The following is a 16700-nucleotide window of genomic DNA, read 5'->3' on the forward strand; positions in this document are numbered from 1 at the left end:
GTTTTCACAGCCATTGTAAGAATGAAAACAAACCGCCCCTTTGTACTCTGCTGAGGCTCCTTCCAAACTTTAGTAAGTTGCACACCATCTCAACAGTATCGCCACTGTGACTCATGAGGTCAAACATTGGTTGAACATGTATTCTGAGCATTTTTATTCTATCTTATTTATTTTTTGACACAGGGTCTTGTTAGGTAGTCCAAGCTAGCCTTGAACTCACTGTGTAGCCTAGGTTGGCCTTGAACTCACTGTATTGAGTTTCCCAGTGCTGGGGTTACAAGTATCCACAATGATCACTGATTCAACATGTGCAGTGAGAGGCAAAGACCTGCCTGGGATTGGCTGTATGATTGGCATAGCGTTATAAGCCTCAATGCCACCATGACTATTTTAGTGACCCCATCCTAACCAGGTATTATTGTCAAGATGGGCTGTTGGCTGCTTCTCAGATGTAACGTAGACATTCCCCTATGCTTACATGCTTTAGACCTATTCCAAGTCTTGCCTGTTGATGAATTCTTACTTTTAAATGCTTTTCACTTTGAGTTGGAGGCAGCTCACACTGTGTAGACCAGCCTAGCTCTGAACTCACACTTTAGCTCAGGCTGAGCTTGAACTCATGGGATCCTCTTGCTTCAGTCTCCTGAATGCTGGGTGTTTACCAACACACTTGGCGAAATGCATTGTTCTCAAAAGCCCACCCAGCCATCATTTCCAGCAGGGCCATGATCACAGGGTCTGGAAGCCATCCTGTGAAGTGCTGTGGGACTCTGGTGTTATTTGCTGAAGACTTGGGCCACATGTGGCATTGTGTGTCTCTGTCATTTTCTTTTCCTCTTTCTGGCTAGGATCCTGTGTGAAAACACACATTCAAATTTAATTTAAAGAGGAGTGCATTCTGGTAATCGAGTGCTAACCTCGTTCTTCAGTGTTGTTTTTAGCCGACCCTCTTCCTGGAAGGCAAGAAAGCAGGGTTCCACCATCCTTAGCGGATTAACTTTACTTCTAGTTAGCTAAGGTTGCTCAGAGTCCAATAGCACAGACATCCTCTGCCACCTTGGAATTCCCCAGTCATCGGCATAGCACCCTCACCTGCTCGAGGGCCCACTTCACAGCTGGGGAAAGTGCAGTCCCTCCACGTTTAGGCTTTCAATCCCTAAAGGCTTAGCATGTGACTCGTGGTTCCCCAGCTGGTGGTACTGTTTGGGAAGGATCTGAAACTTGGAGAAAATGGGTCTTGTTTGGTTGCAGCAAGTCACAAGGGGCTCTTTTGGAAGGTTGTATCCAGCCCTGCTTCCCATGTGACTCCCTGCTTCCTGGACTCCCATAGTGTGAACAGCTGTGCACTGTCGGTGACTCCTGATGCCATAACTGGGATGTTCACTGTGCCTTTCCTTCCATGATAGACAGAGAATCCTTAACCAAAATCTCTCCTTGCTTACGTCATTGCCCTCAGGTCTCCACGGTGATTCTGGGTAATGTAGTCCACCAGGTAATGAACTACAGCATCAAAAATCACCTTTCTAACCTGTGCTGTTCAGTATGTCTTTCTAAATATAAAGTTGCTGAGGGTTTCTTTTTTTTCTTGGTCTTGTTACCCTACTAGAGAGTCAGTCAGGGGTTCCCTGGTGTTTTTGTTTCTAATGGTTTCATTTTCTGCCTGCCTGTAAGGGGAAGAACTTATTTATTGGTCACAACCTGGTGCTGGTGATGAATTCTAAGGGTGTGTGACTTTATTTTTTTCTTTTTCTTTTTTTTTTTGTCTGTGTTTGTTTTGCTTTTCGAGACAGGGTTTCTCTGTAGCTTTGGAGCCTGTTTGTAGATCACACTGGCCTTGAAATCAGGAGATCCACCTGTCTCTGCCTCTCGAGTGCTGGGATTAAAGGCGTTTAAGGGATCAGATGCTGCTCATGTTCTGAGCCTCTTACACTCACTCCCTCATGCCTGTCCCACTTCTGTCCCTTTACTGGATTCAGAAGCCCATTCTGTGTGCTTTCTGCCCAGGTATTAGAAATGGCATTTAAAGAGTCCAGACATTCCTTAGCATCCCCCCTCCCCCACCACACACATTTCAGGAGCATGGAGGAGGTGTGACAGAGAACCTTGGTTAAGTTGGTCACTGTCAAAGCCCCAGAACTGACTACAGCCAGGAGTATCCTAGGCATGATCTGAAGTGCAAGCCCTGGGCTGCGTGGTTCATGCCAATCTGAGGATTTCCATCTGCTTTCCATTTTCTGGAGTTGGTTAAGTTAGTTGTTATTATCCCCACAGTGTTTGGGTTCAGTAATTAAAATTAAGGTATAGAGTTACCTACGTATTCCGTGTTCAGGTTTTACTCAGTTGCTGGCACAAGCTCATTTGGCAAAGATCATATGGCACAAGTTTATGTTACATAATTTCTTACGTAGTGGAAAATAACTGAAGTCATTGGAAGGTAACTAAGTACTTTAAAATACACTTAAAATTGGATTACGTATTATTGAATTTATACTGATTTCAAATATGATGAAATTTAGACTAAAAAAGAAGTTTTAGGAATAGTGTAGTGATATTGAAGTGTAACCTTAGTCCTTGGGAGGTAGAGACAGGAGGATTGGGAGTTCAAGGTCATCCTCAGATAGATACACAGAAAGTTCAAGGCTAGCTGGCTAGCCTGGGTATGTGAGACCTATAGTAAAAAAAAAAAAAAAAAAAGTTTGGTAATGTTGCTTATTTAACTAAAGATTGTGTGTGTGTGTGTGTGTGTGTGTGTGTGTGTGTGTGTGTGTGTGTGTGTGTGTGTGTGTATGTGTGTGTTTCTTTCATTCAGTGTACCTGAAGCAGACTTCAGTGACTACGGACATAATCCAACCTAAAAAACAAAATACCAGCATGGGCCCAGGGGAAACTCTGTGATAATAAGTAAAGTGCCCGATAGCAGACATAAAGAGATTAGGATCATAGGAGGATGCAGCATAAGTAATTTTTTCTTAAGATTATCTGTAGTAATTAAACCTTTTAAAACTTCTTAGACAGGGGCTGGAGAGATGGCCCAGAGGTTAAGAGCGCTGACTGCTCTTCCAAAGGTCCTGAGTTCAATTCCCAGCAACCACATGGTGGCTCACAACCATCCGCTATGATATCTGGTGCCTTCTTCTGGTGTGCAGATATACTTGGAAGCAGAATGTTGTATACATAATAAATAAAATCTTTAAAAAAATAACTTCTTAGACAAACATCTAAGATAAAAGTAATTATTAATCTATGCAAAACTAGAGATTGAAGCCAGGGCCTCATTTGTGTTTGACAAGCACTCTTTTACGGAGCTACGTTCCTGGCCTCTGAGAATTCCTTTCTAAACACTTGAAGGAGATGAAAATGTGAATGTTTTATATGCCTTCCAGTGATGGAGACAGGGAGTGTACCAGACTGTGTCATCCTTCCATCCTCACCTTAGCAATCTGAAGTCACCTGTCAACTAAGCTTGCACCACACGCATGTCTATTTAAATAGTGAAGGACACATTTCAGTTTGGACCCGGGAAGTTACCTCTTGAAAAGTGAAACACATTCTCCAGAAATATTAAGTGCCTTGGCTAGATGCCCAGTTATTGATTTCTTTTATTTTATTTTTTGAAGATTTAATTTTTTTTATTTATGTGTGTGAGTGTATCCCACATTTTATGAAGGTACCAATTACAGAGGCCAGAAGAGAGCATCCAGTCCTTGGAACTGGAGAAACAGGTGGTTGTAAGTTGCCTGACATGGGTGCTGGGAACTGAACTCCGGTCTAGTGAGCCCTCTCTAGGGCTTCAGCATTAGAGCAAAGAGGTGTGGTTTCCTGTCTCTTAGGTCTTGTCTTTGGAAATGTCGGAAAGACTTGTTTTACTAAGCATATTATATTTCCATATAGTTCATCTTATACACATATACACTGTTGTGAGGAAAAATATATTTTTTAAGCAATCTGATGAAAAGATGGAAAAATGAACCTTATGAACATTTAGTTGCAATATAGAAAACTCAGATTGTTACCCACAGCTGCTTTTTGGAGATGGAGCTTGTGCAATGCAGTTTTGATGTACAGTGTTTAGAATCGTGCCTTCCACATCCTCAGCCTGCAGGGTTTGCTCAGTCATTCCAAGAAAGAAAAATTAAAAAGTTTCATTTGAAAGAATAGTCTCCCTCCTGCTAGCTACCAGCACCTGATATAAATGTATCTCTGCTATTTCTTTATTAAATCCTACCTTTCCAAGAATGTCATTACTTTATATTTATTTCACTTGTGCAGAGGCTGGACCTGGATTCAAATATCATCCTTTATCACTCTCTGCCTTACCCTTTGAGGGTCTCTCACTGAATTAGGCACTATGTGAACTCTCAGGATCTAGGGATCTTCCTTACCATTGCCACCAAGTGCTGGGGTTACAGGCATGCACAGCCATGCCTGGCTTTTCAAATGGTCATTTAAATAGAAAAGCATAGTGTGCTGGCTAGTTGTATGTCAACTTGAAAGAAGCCAGAGTTATCTGAAAGGAGGGAACCTCAAGTGAGTAAATACCTCCCTCTGTAAAATCCAGCTATAGGATACTTTTTAACTTGGTGATTAATGGGGAAGGTCCCATTATGGTGGTCACCCCTGGGCTGGTGGCCCTATATTCTATAAGAAAGCAGGTTGAGCAATCCATGAAGAGCAATGCAGTAAGCACTCCTCCATGGCCTCTACATCAGCTCTTGCTTCCAGGTTCCTGCCTTGTTTGAGTTCCTGCCCTCACTGCTTTTGTTGATGAACTGTTATATGGAAGTGTGAGTTTCCTCCCCAGGTTGCTTTTGGTCATGTGTTTCATCATAGCCATAGTAACACTGACTAAGACACACAGAGTACTTATTCTGTACTTAACCATTTTACTAAATCCTCGGGTTCATCTATATCAGTGGTTCTCAACCCTCCTAATGCCGTGACTCTTTAATACAGTTCCTCATGTTGTGGTAACCCCCCCACAATCAAATTATTTTCATTGCTACTTCATAACTATAATTTTGCTACTGTTATGAATCATATTATAAATATCTATGTTTTCCTGTGATCTTAGGTTACCCCTGTGAAAGGGTCATTTGATGCTCAAAGGAGTCATGACCCACAGGTTGAGAACTGTTGACCTAGGTTCTTTGGTCAATCATCTGCTTATTGTTTCTGTTCCTGAGTAATAGTATATTGCATACATGTACACTTTCTCTATTTATAGATTTACATGTATTATTCCTTTTGTTTGTGTGTGTGTATACATGTGGGCACTTGTGCTATGGCATGCGCAGCTTTCCAGAGTTGCTTTTGCTTTTCTACCATCTGAGTTCTAGGGATCTAACTATTGTCAGAATTTCTGGCAAGCACCTTTACCTGCTGAGCCATCTTGCCAGTCCTAAAAGTATAATTCTTCAAAACACTCCGTCCAGATGATGGGCACTGGAGTTGCTTTCAATTTATGGTTGTTAAGACCTACAAGCCACCGACACATGGATTTTTATTTCTTTCAGATGGGATCTTGTGGTTCCTGGACTGGATAGTAAGCATATTTTGTTTTTACCAGAAAATGTCAAATTGCTCCCTGAAGTGGATGGATAAATCTGGATTTGGACCAGCAGTAGATGCTTGTTGCCGTTGTTTTAGATCGTTGCCAGCACTTGATAGTGTCAGTCTTTTTAGCGTTTAGCCATTGTAGTGGGCATGCTCTAGTTTCTGATTTGGGACTCATTTTCATTTCTTCTAGTACCAAAGTTGTTGAACTAATTTTCCCCCTTTGTGTATTCAATGGCCATTCTTAGTTTCTTTTGTGATGTATTGGTTCAGTATTTCTCCATTAGTTTGTTTATTAATTCATGGGAATTCTTTATCAGCTATGGGTTTTGTAAATACTCCCCCTAAGCTGTAGTTTTAATCACACATATCAGAAAATTTTCATACTCTCTTTTAAGTAGTGTTCATTTCTCTGGTAAAATCTCTTTCCCATACACATGTTGGTGATATTTTGGTAACATGTTCCGGTATGTATAAAGATCCTCTCTTAGCATTTGGGGGTCTGTTTCCATCTGTTGATGATGGTGCCTACATTTTATGTCTTGTATTTATTTTTTTTAAGTAAATGTCATGCCTTGTACATTAAAGAACAATGGAGATTGTCTTAATTAGTGTTCTATTATTTTGAAGAGAGATGACCATAGCAACTCTTATAAAAGCAAGAAAGCATTTAACTGGGACTGACTTACAGTTTCAGAGGTCTAGTCCATTATCAGCATGGTGGAAGTATGGTAGCAGGCAGGCAGACCTGGTGCTGGAGAGGTAGCTGAGAGTTCTACATTCAGTTCAACAGGCTACAGGAAAAGAGATCTACTGGGCCTGGCTTGGGCTTTTGCAGCCTCAAAGCCCACCTTCAGTGACACACTTCTTTCAGCAAGGACACATCTCCTAATGTATACTGGCTTAGTGTAAATGATCTTTTTTAGAGCATAATATATTCAACACTGCCAGCAAATAGTTTATACAGAGTCAAGCATTTTATGGTCTTCCACTTCTTAAGGAAACATGCAAGTATGCAGAGTAGATGTAAAAAAAAAAAGTTCTTCTGGAAGATTCCCTCAGTCTTTTTAGTTTGGAAGAGAAGGAGGTCTCACCTCACTGCAGGAGCTCTGATGCCACTGGCATGGAGGACCAGGTGCACAGAATTAATAATGGAATTTTCAAGCTTGCCTTCTCTCTCTCTGTAGTGAGACCTCTCCTGTGACCTTTGAGCATCACTGAATAAGTAAGAAGTTAGCATAAAACTTAGACTTTTCACTCAGTTTTTCTCCCCAGATGAATTCAGTGTTTTGAATGTGACCTTTAGGTTTTTCGTGGATGAAAAGAGTCTTGAAATTCAGTGGTTGCACTGAGCTTCCTTACATCATTTCTATTTTATGGAAAGTTCATTTCATGGAAGACCTCAGTGCAGACGAAGCCAAATAGGAAGTCTCCTAGTTGGGAAAACTGGACTTTATTGATGCTACTGTTTCCCGAGCTCAGTTGCCCCTTTTATTTGTGCACACTGCTTGTGTCGGCCTGGTTACAGTACCTAGAAAAGCAGCTTTTCTTTCTCTTCTAAGATGGGTGGGTATGCTGTGTTCAGTATGCTTACAGGTCAGACTGAAGAAGAGTCCAGAAACTCAAGATGGAACAAACCATGAGTTCAATAAACACCCTATCAGCAGGAGTGCTCTAAAGCAAGATGATACCTGGATGTTTATGTGAAGGGTTAATAAACTTCATTTTGGAATTTTATAAATTTAAAAATAAATGAATAAAATCTGTAAAAAGCCACATCTTGTCGAGGGAGTAGTTAACATTGTATAATAAGAAAAACACTTTAGCGTGGTCATGAGCTTGCTCCTATACTAACAGCAAAATCATGTCTCTGAACATGTGACAGTAGTTTCCCTAATGTTGCATACGAAGAAGTAGGTAATAGTGCTTCTAAATGAAAGACTAAAATTTAGTATACATGGAAGCACTAAACTTGCCACGTTTAAAGTCCCTCCAGGAACTGGCTGAATGAGATAGGCAGTGAGTTTTGGAAATTCAGTATTATAAGCCTTAGTTAGTAGAATGATTTGGCTTTATTCTCTGAAGATTTAATATTTAGTAAAGCTTGCTGAAGCCTCTCACAGTCATCACTGCTTGTTTTTGTAGGGAAGGATCTGGGGGGTTTATATAATTACAAACTTACTGTGCATGATAGCAGAAATGAAGGCTATGAACAGTATTCCTAGGGAAATCCATGAAATTGTATTAAATGGTGTGTGGTATGTGTTACAGTTATATACTACTTAAATTTCAGAGACTCTCCATAGCGTCATTAGAAACAGCAAACAAAATCTCATTTTATATTTAAAGTTCCCTCTTATAAAAGTTTTATTTATTTCATCTGTATGGTTGTTTTGACTGTAGCTATGTCTGGGCTCCATGTGTGTACAGTGCCCGAGGAGGCCAGAAGAGGGTATTGAACTCCAGGAACTAAAGTTACAGGCAATTGTGAACTACCACGTGGGTGCTGGGAACTGAACCCATGTCCTCTGCAAAAGCTGCCGGTGCTCTTAACCACTGAGCCATGTCATCAGTCCCAGCCCCGGCCAGAGCTGCTTTAATGTGAAATGTCGTCTTCTTGTTTGTTGGCTCGGCTTCCTCTGGGTTTGCATCCATGTTGGTAAGTAAGTCTTCCTTAAGTTCCCCTGGCTGTCCACAGGGAGCCTCTCAACAGTCCACACTCAGCAATTTCCTTTGCTTATTGCCATCTGATTGGTTCGGTGTCCATCATCTGGGCTGTGCTTTCATGTGGCCAGCCAGTTTCCCCTTCTGATGACCCAGGCCTGTAGAACAACACTCTTCTGTTTTAAAGCTGGGAAACTGGGCATCATCACAGCTCAGCTATACCTTCTGAATCTGTGGATTCAACCATTGTTGAACTGGAAGATGCTGGTGATGCATGACTTTAATCCCAGCACTTGGGAGGAAGAGACAGGCAGATCTCTGTGAGTTTGAGGCCGGTCTCGTCTACAGAATGAGTTCCCTCTCTTGAAAAACTAATTTATATCTGTTCCTAACAGAACCAGACCTCCTTATTTATCATCATTCCTTAAACAATTACAATATTTACACTGTTAAGCATAATACAGTATAATGTAACAAATGAGTTAATGTGGAAGCTAAATGGGTGTAGATTCTACATAAATAGTATTTACTTGTATATCACAGTCCTTGAACATCCCTGGGTTTGTGTGTCTGCAAGGATCCTGGCACCCCTTTTTCATACATACTGCGGATGACCAGCTTTTCTGTATGTGTGGAGCTGAGGAACATATAGATGGTTTGTGTGTATCCATGCCAGACTTGGGAAGAAGTTCCATGACTGGTCACTGGTCTCTCTGAACATTTTTATTTATTTTATTTTTATTTATGTAGCAATCATAGCTCAGTCCATAGCCATGCTGATGGGAATGTGTTGGGGATTGACTTTGTTTCATAAGCTGTTCTGACAAAACCAATGCATATCAGATCTATGCACCACAAGGACTGCCTGTTGGCATTCTGTGTAGATATGTCCTGCCCTTTGTTCAGATGTGACAACTATAGCTCTGGCCACCTGATGCCAATTTGGTCACCCAATCACCATGAAGACGTGGTTTTTTTGCATCATCTTTGCATGTGGGTTGTGTGTTTGGAACTAGGGGTTGGGATGTTGTGTGGTGTGAGGATGTTCCTGGGGCCTTCCCTGATTTTCTTCACTAACAAAGTAAGAGTTGAGGAATAGTTTATTGATTCCAGTTACTTCAGTGATGGTGACGGGGAATCTCAGAGTATGGGCTTTCCGAACGACCTCCTGGTATGTGGCACCTTTTTCCTTCTCCAGACTCCAAACCAGGCAGGAAGAACCGCACCATCTTGATTGTGACTGAACTTGGCCTCATGCTCTGCCACTTAAACTATGAATTCTGATTTCTTCAACTGCAGATAGGTTTCAGACATCATATATATCTGTAAGTTTATTATATAAAGCAGAATCAAGAAGGGTGCTTGAATGTGAGAGACAGCGATGGCCATGAAGAACCAAATGGATTTCTTGGTTTAAAAATGAAAGCAACAGGACCCTGTAAGGTCCCAGCAAAATAAAGATCTTTAGCTTCCAGACACCCCTTCTGTGGGAGTTTGCTACCTTCTAATCTTTTCTTGCTTGGCTTCCTTCATGGAGTGACATGAGTGAAACTAACTTTCCATCACTTCCTCCATGTAACAACCAAGGAAACAGTCTACTCCACGAGGGTAGACTTCTTCTCTAGTGATACAAGGGCCATAAAGCACAGGCATGCTGGTCTTTCCCAGGTGGTAGCCATTGGGTGAGTGTTCTGTGGGTTAGAGTAGAAGTTCCCAGTTAGGGAGTCCAGTGCTCTTTTCCTGGCCAGAGAATACATTTTCAAGTAATGTCAGCATAAACCTAACTTGCCTTGAGTGATTACTCATCTAGAGACTTGGAACTTTTCGCCTAGGTGGGAGACTCTGGTGAAATAAACATGTTGGTAGACTGACTGTTCTTGGTTTGGCCTGGAATCCCTTCACCTGTCACATATTATCCTGTAATTGCCGCAAACCTGCAAAATGTGTAGTTTCCTGATGCCTCTTCTCTCATGGCATACTCATTGGAAATTTTCTGGAGATGGTTGAAATCTGTGATGAACATTGCAGACTTTAGCTTGGGTTTTTTTTAAATCAGACACTTGTTGTACTTGATAAGATTGTACTTGCTTGTTTTGTTCTAACTTTAGCAGTTTATTTTAGGGTGGCAAAATTGCACGAACAATTGCACGAACATTTTGTTGTAAATCCATAAAATTAAAAAAGAATCGATGGAAATTTCCAAACAGTTAAAAAATTTTCAGCATAAACATTACCAGTTTCCTGCCTAAATCTCTCCTCACCCCCACATAAACAACAGCCCAAACAGAGACATGTAATTTCCTATTTATTAAGATTTCTTATAGTATAGAAAAATGAGACACTAGTCTCGGTGGGGGGTAGAATATTACCCCTTGTTTATAAAGATATAAACAGGAGTGTGTGTTTTTATCTGCACCCCATGCCTGTTAACTGGGCTCAAACCCACAGCTGGCTAGGTCATAGGATTTAAGGAGGAACTTGGCACTCTTTCTTATTCTGTTACATGAACATAGTAACAAACACCCACCCTAAGTTCTTACGGACATCTCTTAGCCTTCATCAGAAAACCTTTTTTTTTTTTTTTCTATTTTTTGAGATTGATACAGACAGAGACCTAAACTTGTTAAGGCTGCAGAGAACAAGACACAGTGGAGTGTACAGTTCTGAGTGGAGTATCTGTATCACATACCCCTCTGCCAGAGCCCAGCAATCATTGCAGAAGAGGAGGCAGAAAGACTTTAAGAGCTAGAAGTTGGTGGGGGATGTCCTTCTGTATATATGTTTCTCTTATTGGTTGATGAATAAAACACTGTTTGGCTAATAGAGGCAGGAAGATAGAAGGGGCTAGGGGACAGGAGAATGCTGGGAGAGAGGCAAGGAGGCGCTGTGAGGGGACACCATGCCAACCAGGAGGATAAGATGTGCCAGGCATTGTCTGGTAAGATAAGGCCATGTTGAAATACATAGATTAGTAGTTACTGGTTAATAGTTAAGAGAAAGCTAGCCAGTAAGAAGCCCTAGCCATCGGCCAAAGGTTTTATAACTAATATAGTGTCTGTGTGTTTATTTGGGGCAAAGCAGCAGAAGGGCAGTGGGAACTGGTTGGGAAGAAAACTTCAGTTACAAGAAGTAGTGGATATCTCTGCCTTGATGCAGTATTTTCTGGACACGACAGGGCCGATGTTCACATGAACTCGTAGCAGCTGTGACAGCATGCACATGACCCCTACATGATCATGCCAGGCAAAATCACAGGGCTGAAGGAGCTTGTGTATTTCCCATTCCTAGCCGAGGAGCTCTTGGGAACCACAGGGAGGGGACAGTGGCTCAGTTTTCTTCAGGCATGCAGTGCCTGAAAGGCTGCCCAGGCTCCCATAGATGGTCCCACATGCACACACAGGCAGCACTGAGAGGACATAATCAGAACTCGTGAACTTGGGAGGGTGGAAGGGATGAGGGTACAGAGGAGGAACTGGAGGGTTATGTGTTTGTATGAAATTCTCAGCCAATAAAAAAGTAAAAACAATAAAAAGTAAAATAAAAGTATGCATATGAATTAGGAAGTTAAGATGAGTAGTTTTGTATGTTCGTAACATGCCATCTCCATAATTTAATTATTTCATATAGTGAAAATCGATATTCTTAGGAATACTTTTTTTTTGCTATAGAATATATTTGCTATCCATTAAATCTGATAATAGTATAGTACTTGAGTTGTGGCTCATTATTCTGTAAGTGATGAACACAGTAAGCCTAATTAACAGAAACTTAAAAGTTCCTTATTCAGATGGTTATATGGCAATTTGGAGTGTCAGTCTTTTGACGTAGTGGAGAACACCACCTATGGTTGTGCCGGGCCACATCTACAGCCATCCTGTAGTGCGTGTGGCCCACCAGTGTTACGATAAATCTTTCTGCCAAAAGCCGCTTGAGCCCCACCGCCACGTGTGCATTTTATGCCAGCCGCCCGCCTGAGTTAGGGCCCAAATGAATACACAGAAACTTGTATTAGGTTCAAAGCTGCTTGGCCAATGACTAGGATTCTCATCTGCTAGCTCAGTCTTAACTATCATAAACCTATATATTTTATAAGACTTATCGGACGCCTTATTAGCGTCCCTCCTTGTCGGTGGATCACATCTTGTTGCTGGATCACATCTTGTCACTGGAGCAGGAGCGGAGGGGAAAAGAGCACCCTTCCTGTTTCTCCTTTGCTTAAATATGAGTCTCCTTGCTATGTCTCTTCCTGCCTGGATCAGCACTTCTCTACTACATTTCCCAGAATCCTCTTTGACTCCTAGTTCCATCTAACTTGCTGTCTGATTGGCCAAACAGTATTTTATTTAGCAATCAATAAGATAAACATACAGAAAAGTACATTCCTCATCATACCAGGAACAGGTTGAGCACAACTGCTTTACATGGACTTTTCAAAATCTCTTTTGTTGTTATAACACAGAAGATTTCTACCTGGTATAAGGGAGCTGAATTAAGTTAGAATGAAAACTTCAAGGTGTGCTGTTCTCAGTGTTGCATACCTGCAATTCCAGGAACCCTGCGCTTTGAGGGGCTGAGGTAGGAGAATCAAGAATTTGAAGCCAGCCTAGGCTAAAAAGTGAAATTTTGTCTCAAAAAGATAATTTAAGGCATGTGTTTAATAGTCACAGAAAAATTATTCACAGTGTGATATTTCATATTCCAGTCTGAGTTTTAGGAAGTTAATAAACAATATTAGTATTTTAAGAACCTAGATCTAGGTGCTAGGGAGGTGGCTCAGTTGGTGAAGTGCCTGCCACACGAGTGTGAGAACATGGGTTTGGCTTACACAGCACTCACCCAGAAAGCTGGGCATAGTGGGGTACATCTGTAACCTCAGTGCTGGGGCAGGGTATAGAATAGAATCCTTGGCCTTCACTGGCCAGGGATTCTTCATAAATTGGCGATTAATGGGTGCAATGAGAGACTCTGCCTCAAAAACAAGGTGGAGGGCCAGCAAGATGGCTCAGCAGGCAGAGGTGACTGTTACCAAGTCTGATGGACCCTAGTTCAATCCCAGGATGGAAGGAGAGAACCAATTCCTGAAAGTTGTCATCCAACCTCCTAACACTTAGCGTGATGGGTGGACCACCCTCTACCACCTATGCACGCACGCACGCGCGCGCGCGCGCGCACACACACACACACACACACACACACACACACACACACACACACACACACACACACGATCTATCTTGAACTCACTTTCAGGTTTGTTTGTTGTTTCTTTTTTTCTTCAAGCCTTTTTCTACTCCACGTTTTTGTGGCTTGGCATACATCTGCCTTCTGTAGCTTAGCAGACACAATGGTATTTATAGTTTTATTTCCATAAGGAAGCAAGGGGTGTTTTAGGCTGTTTCCCAACTTTGAGGTCAGTTGTCATACAGCTGAGGACACCAGCATCTTTCTGGGAGAGAGATGGTCAGAATTAGCCACTTAATCCAATTAGTCCTTGGATGGAAACTGAACATTTTGGACAGGGTATTGACTTACAAGTGAACCAAGGCTCACAGCAGGGTTTTGGGAAGTGACTTCCTGGTCAAGTTTGTAATAACAAGGTGACTCTTGGAAACACATGAGACCCTCTTGAAGAGAAGTCATTGTCCGCACACACTGTAAAGCCACAGAATCTTTTTTGCTATTTCCATAATTAAAAATAAATGCTCCCTTTATGTTTATAGAAGGTGACTTTGAGTCAGCAGTTTGTTCTTTGGGCTTTGGTTGTGTGGCATATAGAAACAGGCGCAGCAAAAGTCACAGAAACATAAAACCAAACCAAACCTAGAATCGTTTTTCTTGATGTCACTTCAGATGTATTCTCTTTCCTCCTGAGATGGAGATGGTTATTTTTCTCCCTCAGGGGTTTTATAGTATCTTTTGTTCCTGTCATCTTCCTGATTTCATCTTTTCCAGTCACCCTTGGGACACATTTTTTGCATAGCCTGCTGCATGAATGTCCTTTGAGTGCTTGGTGTGCTGGTGTCATGGCCATCACTGAGTGTCTTCTGTGAATCATGCTTAAGGACTGGGCTTCCCAGACTCCCTGCATCCTCCTTGTCCTCCTGGCTTTCCTGCTCCCAGCTCTGCTGAGATAGACCTCTAGAGCATGCCCTGCTATCCCTGAAGAGACTGGCTTGAGTTATTAGCTTAACTGATAAGCTTTTAGGGGATGCTTCTGACTCATCAGAAGTGGATAAGTTGCTCCCTCCTGCTTGGCTTCTTACCTGGTTGTCAGTTATCAGTAGCAAGTGAAGCCAGGCACAGGTTGTTGTCAGTTATCAGTGACAGCTGGTCACAGGAGCTTTATAGTCTTTGTCTGTGTCTTTAAGTCTGTTTGGGGCTTATCTCTGGATGCAAATCACAGGAGATCTGTCTCCTTCCTGGTGGCACAGGCTTAGACTCAATGCCTCTCACCTGTGCTGAAAGATGCTTTTCCATGTGACATTTTGATCCACAACCCACCCCCTCCTGCACTCCTCCTATTCAAGGGACAGTTTTTGCACACTTTCTCACCTAGCCAGTTTGTTTTCTCATAGCTCTCAGCATCAGTAAGCATTTCCTGGGTCAGGATTTAATCTGTCTCCTCAAGTCCTTGCGACTACCCAGCAGTAGACAACTACAAATAACTTTACAGAGATGGAAAATGAGACTGAGAGCGGTTGCATAGTTTGCTCCGCATGACACAGCTAGAAATTCGTGGAGATGGTACCTGCCTCCAGGTGGATAACTAGATAGGGGCATTATTAAAGTCATTGGTCCAGACATGGCTGGTGCTTGCTGTATGCAGAGAGCAGGGAGCACGATTTTCAGTTTTCAAACTGAGCTAGTACATACAGAAAGTAAGAGGAGATTTTCTTGACATGAGGGTAAGAAAGAATGAGAGTATAGCAGGGAGTAGGGCTGCTTCCAGCTGGGTGATGTGAGGATGGGGAGAATGGTCGCTTGAGCAGGTGATACCTGAAGGCTGAGTGTGAGAGGGAGCCTGGACTTGAACAGTTTGGAAGCGAGGTGATGGTGAAGTAGGGAGGGGACATCTACTGGCAGCTGAGTAGAGGCAGTTGAAGAGGATAGTAGTTTTTCATTTACTCATTTATTTTCGAAAAGATTTGTTGTGATTATATTTAGGAATATATATCTCTATATATGAGATGTAATGACAATAAAAAAAAGAGGTCATGAATTTGAAGGACAACAAGAGGGTCTGTAGGGGAGAGTTTGGAGAGAAGAATGGGAAGAGTCCCAAATCATACAATTGTATTATAATCTCAAAAATAAAGAAGTTGTTTAAAAGGACAAAAAGATTTACTTTTCTGCTATGTGTGTGCATGTGCACCGTGTGTGCATCACCCACAGAGGTTACAGATGGCCGTGAGCCACCATGTAGGTGCTGGGAACAGAACTCAGGCCCTCTGCAAGAGCAGCAGGTGCTCTGAATCACTGGGATACCATTCCTTTTTACTTTTTAAAATATTTCTGTAGAGCTGTGCTTGGTTGCTATATTCTGTAATCATAGCACTTGGAGGCTGAGGCGGGAAGACTACAAATTTGAGTTCAGCATAGATGAGACCCTGTTTTAAAACAACAAATAACTCTTTCCAAAAAAATACAAAATGGAAAAAAAAAACCCAAAATAGCAACAACATAGAGTTAACTAAACAAGCTAATGCCGATAGCAACTTAGTTAATTAGCAAAGATGAGCAGGCAATGACCAGGTCTTAGAGTGTGAGGGCAAGAGGCTAGCCTTTCTTGTGGGTCAGATTAGTGTGTAGACCCAGCAAAGGCAGTGGGGGCTCGCTTTTTGTTTTGTTGCTCTTAAATAGAAATATTTTCCAAGAAAATGGCACTGTAGACCCTGGGCCAGGCAACCGGTGAGCAATACAAACAAGTCAGCGGCAACATACAAGTGATGTTTGACCTCAGCATGAGGGCCACAGTGGGGCTCTGGAGCAGCTGAGGGTCCACTGACTCAGCCCACAGCAGGCAACTGTTGTCTGTGCCAGCCAAGCGCTGCCATGGATTCCTTGTGCTGAATCCACCAACTTCTCCAGAAAATCAGAGATCTGAATTGTTATGCCAGATTCTTGTATCTTCAAATGTTTATCCAGCTCCTAGGCTCCCTGACAGTGGACCAGACAGACTACATAGTTAAGTTGCCAGCCTTAGACATCTGCTGCGAGCCGGTGGATGCTTAGATGAAGTACACTTGGTGATGGATGACGTGTGTTAACCATTTAGTCTCATGTCTAGTACACAGGCCCAATGAGGAAATATTTCTGTTAATTGTGCTCTTAATGCATTCAGTCATTTTCACTGTTGATTTATTTAGTTAACTCTATGTCGGTATTACAGAATAAGACCTGACATTGTAGCACACACCTTTAATTGCAACACTAGAGAGGCAGAGGCAGGCAGATCTCTGAGGCTAGCCTGGTCTACAGAGAGA

The 16700-nt window shown here is 42.1% G+C and overlaps 1 protein-coding gene across 4 annotated transcripts in view; it reads left to right on the plus strand.

Annotated features, from left to right (window-relative positions):
• Positions 1 to 16700, plus strand: part of Bicc1 (BicC family RNA binding protein 1) — a 214785-nt gene that overhangs the window by 103948 nt on the left and 94137 nt on the right. The window lies entirely within an intron of this gene.

The sequence above is a fragment of the Cricetulus griseus genome (genome assembly GCF_003668045.3).
Source record: "Cricetulus griseus strain 17A/GY chromosome 1 unlocalized genomic scaffold, alternate assembly CriGri-PICRH-1.0 chr1_0, whole genome shotgun sequence".
Lineage (NCBI taxonomy): Eukaryota > Metazoa > Chordata > Mammalia > Rodentia > Cricetidae > Cricetulus > Cricetulus griseus.